Consider the following 6,362-nt stretch of genomic DNA (forward strand, 5'->3'; position numbering starts at 1 on the left):
CGTAGTATTCTGAGAATTTTAAAATTATTTTGGAAATTTTCAGGATTAATTTCACCCGCGCCTTGTTTCATTAATTGTTAAAAAGCGGGTATAAATTACATTTCAGAAATTATTTTAAAATTACGAAATTTTTGTTTTTATAAACTTCAGGATATTTGTAACATTTTAAGATTATTTTCGTGATTTTTTGAATTTATTTTAAGTACAGCTCGGTTCGTTAATCATTAAACGCGAGCAGAGTTACGTGTTAAAAATGATTTAACAATTTTGGGACTTTTATATTATTAACTCCTAACTGTTCCGAGAATTTTAAAGTTTTGTGAGTAATATTTCGGTTTACTTTTACTCGTAGGTTGTTCGTTAAATTATACGTTATGGAATGAATTTAGACTGCGGAACAGGAATAATCGAATAATAAAATGGGTATGCTGGATAAGCACAGCCGAGCTTATCCCTTTTATTTCCCCCAATCTTTAGCTCCTGCATCACATCTCTCGGTTCTCTCTGTTGTTTTAATTTCTCAATTACTCGGGCAAAAAATTCTCCCCTTCCCATGATTCTCTGTTTCTCTGGCTTTTGCCCTGTCCTCCTTCTTCTCCGGTGAGTTCACCACTTATTTTCTTCCTTTTCCGATGGCTGCCTGATCTTTCCGGCCTGCCGTCTAGTTCGCTGTCGAGTTGCTCCTGTTTGTTGATTATATATCCGCGTATATATATCTGTGCTGTATGTGTCGTGCTTGTATTGTTTGTGTTTTGCTCGGGTGGGCTGCGATGGCCGCCGCCTCCTCAGAGTTTTCTGGTGAGGATTGGCGGCGCTGCGGCACCGTCTGTTTGCTTTCATTCGACTTCCCCCTGATTTGAGTTGTAATTTTTAATTGCTGTGCAGGAAATTCTTGAAGAAAATTTGTGAAATAATATGTACTTGCATGTGGGAATAATCGTAATTAAATCGGTAAAATTCGTAGTGGAAACCCGTATTATTCGGGTACCGACGAATTTTGCCGTCGTCGGCGATGAGCTTCGGTGAGCTGACAGTGGACTGTGATGACGTTATTCTGAGTCCTATAAATAAATAAATAAATAAATAAATAAAATATGAATAAAATTAATAAATAAATACGAGTATAACTATAAGATGTAATAATAATAATTAGTTGGTTAAATGGGTGTTTGGGATTTGTGAAATGGATTTGGGTTGTATTGGTGGAATGAATTGTTGGATTGTTTGTTGTCGTGATTTGACGTCGAGTTGTTCGATGGGTAGGCCGATAAACAGTGGAGGTGCTGGCCGAATTTTTGGAAATTAAATTCAGAAATTCGGGACATATCCTGTAATTATCAGAATGTCGAACGAGTATAAATAAGTATATACATATATTCTGTGCGGAACGTGATTGTATGTTGTGGTGAATGTTCTGTTAAAACTAAATAACCCTAATTTCGTAAAATGACGAGTATGCGTATTTTCTGAAAATGAACACCGAACCGATTTTCGAGATTGCGAACCCTAATTGTTGCGTGTATTATTATAATATATACATAATTACGAGTCGGGTTTGAATATCGTTGGGTAGAATTGGTATTGAGGATATGTCAAGCATACCTAGACGTCTAACGTAGGGTATTTCGGCTCTATAGGTTCTAGTTTAGGGACTCCAGAAGTGAAATCGAACTAAAGATAACCTAGTGATCAGTCGACAAGCGTAGCAAAGTTCTAAGCGAAGGACCTGAACGTTGAAGTCGGATCCAGGATACTCTGATAGTAAGGTGATAAAGCCGAGTGTCCAAGTTAGTCCAAGGTCGATCGGTAGTAGTGGTAAAGCTCTGCAAGGCAAGTACCCCTGACCATTCTTTTATGGTTCAGTATATATGAATGAAATATTGTTTTATTTTTTGAACAGGAACATAAACGTTTTAAGTTACATATCCCCTGTGTTTGAAAATGTTGTTAAATTTGTGTTTTTGGGGAAAAGTAACTTCTGAAAATACCTATCTCTAAAGTGTGATTAAAAATGGAAAAGAGGTTTTGAGTAGTGTGCTGTGACAAAATTGATTTTAACAAGAGATGGATAAAAGTGATTTTGAAACTAGATAAAACGAATCATATTTTGGATAACGTTGCGTAAGTGGCTAATTCGGTTACGCGCATTACATAACCAATTAGTCCAGCATAGATAATCAGAGACCTAGCTAGTCTCTGCGGATCCGGTGATTTTGTGTGAAAGCCCGATCAGCTTTCCTAGACATTTTGTGTGATAGCCCGACCAACTATCCTAGATAATTTGTGTGGAGGCCTGATCAGCCGTCCCTAGATAACATCCAATACATATCTGATTGTGATTTTGTGATTCCAGTAATGGAACAAATGGCTTTGGGTCCCCGTACCGGGACATATGGTTTTATGGTTCCTGTAATGGAACGGAAGGTTTGAAAATGGAAATAGCATGCTAAAATTGAACTATAGTTTTTATGCACAGCACACAACATTTGATCTTGTTTCACAGAGCATGCTAGTTTTGATATCCAGTTTATACTTGTTTTACATGTTTCTGGCAAGTTATAAATTATGTTCCTATAACTGCTTTACTTTAAACTGTTTTACTTGTTAGTCATATAGTGGTGCTGCTGAGCAAGCAATTGCTCACCCTTGCATAATATTTTATATGTATTGCAGATGCCTAGGAGATTCTTGCGCGTTAATCAGGGCAGAGTTCCAGCTCTTTTCATGTCAGGCTCTTCTGAGGTAGTTGTGTTCAGACCGGATGAGGTCTGTTGAGTTGCTGCATTAAATTTGTGGTCAGGATTGTGTAAGGTAATTTGGGTTGTGTTAGTTGAGTAACGTAAGTCATACTTAAACCTGGAAAAGGTCTTGGTAAAGGGGTCATAGTTATGTAATATTTATGAGTTGGACTAAATTATGATTGTTAGTATTGTTGATTGTGACGTTAACTCCTAAACCCGGGTTTTTAAACCGGGTCTTTAAGAATCAAATGGGTCGTACCCGGGTCGGGAAGAACCGTCCAGGTCCGCCGGGATTCTGCAGAATCTGGCAACCGATCGGTTTCCGGCCAGGGTCCGATTAAGGCTATAACACCACAGTTTAAACTCGTTTGTGTGCAAAAATCTTTCAATACGCTTCCTGAAACATTACTAATTCGACAACATCACAAACAACCCAATAAAAATAGAAATCCGGCCAAAACGACCATTAAAACCGGCGATAAATCCGAGCCTTTCCGGTTAGCTCGATTCCATCGATTTAGCAATAGAATGAATAAAATAATAGTATAAATCGATTGCAAATGGCATGTAGAAGCTAATTATCACATCAAAATCATTCAAATATTACTCAATTAAAAACCCCCAAATCGGGGTATGAATCTTAAAATACGAATTTGGAATTTACCAATCGTTTACACGATTTGATGGTCGAAATAGGTAGAGAAGATCAAGAGCTTCACAACGGTTACAAATACTGGCGATTTGGTGTTCAATATCACCTTCAAATTTGACTCTGATTTTCCGAATTCTTCAAGAACACCAAGAACAACCTTTTTGAGAATTTCAGAAAATCAAACCTTAATTACTATATATTATTGAACTCTATTTTTGAAGTATAATATATGAAATTGACCAGAAAAATATGTTCTACAACATCGAATCATCAAAACAATCAGATAATCACGTTTACAAAAATTCATACTTTATTCACTAAATAATTTGAATTAAAATAATTAAATAAGAAAATCACCTTGATTTATGCACTGAAATGGTTGGTTGAATCAGAAAGTATTTTTCGAGAGCTTCGATTTGATATATTGCACGCCCGAATCGGAGTTCAATAATGCCTCCGTTCGTGCGTTTGATTTTCAAGAACGTAAGGAAAAATATGATTTTCTCTGTAAATGCTATATTGATACTGACTGATTATGATTTAAGGAATTAAAAGATATAAGAAAAAGGCTATATATATTTATGGAATATTGGATCATGTTGGATCGTTTTGAATCAATAAATTAGTTGCTTAGCCGCTAAGTAACTCCAAACGATCCGAAAATAGATTACTTAGCCGCTAAGTAACTATAAAAATGATACAATTTAATACCAGATTTGGATAATTATCAAAACTGAGCTTTTTATAAAACACCATATACGAAAATAATGTAAAAATATCCCGTCTCTCGAGAATACGGGTTTTGTGGATCTATCGAAATGGTTATCGTATCGAAAATTTTATGCCGGGACGCGCACGGGTCAAACCGTAATCCGGATCGAAAAAGTTAAAACATGGAAAATGTCCGGAATTACCAGATTAGGTTAGGAAGGAGTTTTTGGAAGAGTTTCGGATTATAAAAATGCAAAAACGGTTGAAGTTCGACGATTCCCGGCTTTATATAGTAATTTTATAATTACTCAAAAAATAATTAATAATTACATAACTTATTATAAAACCATATAACAGTCCAAAATTACCAGAAAAATATCAAAATTATCTATATTTTATTCTGAACATATAATAATTAAAATAATCAATTAATATTATATATAAACATCCAAAGCATCAACTCCAATTACCAGATAATTCCCTAAAATTCACATAAAATCACATAAACAATTCTAAATAATAATAATAATAATATTTTAAAATAATATGGAATATTACAATCTACCCCCTTATAAGGATTCCGTCCTCGGAATCAGCAGAAGAAAGCACTAAGGGTCTTGTTACCAACTTTCCAATTCCAAATATCCTCAATCTTCCATAATCTCAAATAAATCTTATATTTCTTGTATAATAAAACTTTTACAGGAGTTTCACTGTGCACCATTGTTCCATCCACAGCCTTTGATCAATTCCTCAATAGAATCACTTCTTCTGATTGCGAGAAAGAAGAATGGAAAGAAAGATAGAGAGAAAGAAAAGAAAGAGAGATAGAGATAAATAGAGAGAGTAATAAGGAAACAGACTGGCTTCGTTATACGCCACTGCTAATTTAATCGCATTACAGTTCACTGTTTCTGTTGGTAATCCCATCACATAGCCTTACTTAGACTTGACAAAGATAACTCATCTTAACCTTATTGGCATACCTTCGAGTATTTAAAATGATAAGATCATGGAATTTTAAAGAGAAAAGAATGTTATGTCATAACAGGACCAAAACCTGAATTTATGAAAAAGTTTTGTTGAAATAAGAGAATAACTAAGAGATCAATATGATCAAACGAACTTGGTGTTGCGTGCCAAAATCAAGACACTACTAAAGGTTGTTAACCTTCATGTATTCACAACACACACAAGTGATGGTGTCCCATCCAACTCCTATCACACAGACAGGTATACCTTGTATCCCTTATAGTTAGGGTTGTTCATCTCAGTCAGAATAAGAGAATATCAAAGGAATTTTTAATCAAATGAATAAAACTGGAAAGATTTCAAAGATGATATTTCTGTAGAAAAATGAAATCCAGAAAACAAGATTCTGGAACAAAATGATTAAATGAGTGTTAGGGAATATATCCTCTAACAGATACCTCTTTTGAGAGAGGTCAAAAGAAATTATAGAAAGAGAAAGTATTACCAAGGTCTTAATACTTATCTTTTTATTTGATCTCTTCCGTTGACTCGTCGTCCAATTCTACACACTTCTTCACGTTCCAAGGATATCGATAATCTCCATCGTCGTCGAATTGTAGTAGCCTCAGAAGATTCCGCAATAAAAAATTGTAGCTTCCCGGAGTTCCATCCAGCTGAACACAACTATCTCAAACGAATACGCCTATCGTAACTTACTCATTGGTACTATACCCAATAGTCCAACAGGAACCCGATATGAGCTCAAACGTCCTCACATAGCTATACACACTCCTACACACTCTCGTTTCTAGTTTACTATAACCTCAGCTCTTATACCAACCTGTAACGCCCCAAATCTAGGGTCAGGGGATTTGGTCGTCACTATCAAACCTCAATCCAAATTAACCTGTTAAATCAATAAATAAATGCCAACGGAAGATAATTATTATTTATGACCCCAAACTACTCCAAGAACTTTTAAGGTTACAGTTCTAGAAACAAGATATCCAAATTCCACAAATATTTTTTTTCACTCTTTTTTAAAACTCTTTTCAATAAATTACCAATTCAATACTAACCCGCTAGTATAACTTCGAAAAGAAGTATACTAGGCCCACCTATAAAATAACACAACTATAATATAATATAATATAAACAACTTTACATAACAGAACTTACACTAGCCCGCAAACCCTGGACCAACCACCTTCCAAGAGCTTCTTCTTTGCTTCCTCGAATTACGCAGCTAAACAGCGCAAGTTAATCCTCACTGGAGGTTAAATTTA

General features: G+C 35.2%; 1 long non-coding RNA gene across 2 annotated transcripts; it reads left to right on the plus strand.

Moving 5' to 3' along the window:
* Positions 1-361: 361 nt before the first annotated feature.
* On the plus strand, positions 362-2,942 carry LOC141707941 (uncharacterized). Of its 2 annotated transcripts, none has more exons than XR_012569224.1 (3): positions 362-600; positions 886-1,830; positions 2,674-2,942. It is a non-coding gene; the product is annotated as an uncharacterized LOC141707941 (long non-coding RNA). The 2 variants fall into 2 exon arrangements; XR_012569225.1 differs by having other exon boundaries at positions 376-600; positions 1,638-1,830.
* Positions 2,943-6,362: the final 3,420 nt, after the last annotated feature.

This window comes from Apium graveolens, chromosome 2, assembly GCF_009905375.1.
Source record: "Apium graveolens cultivar Ventura chromosome 2, ASM990537v1, whole genome shotgun sequence".
Taxonomy (NCBI): domain Eukaryota; kingdom Viridiplantae; phylum Streptophyta; class Magnoliopsida; order Apiales; family Apiaceae; genus Apium; species Apium graveolens.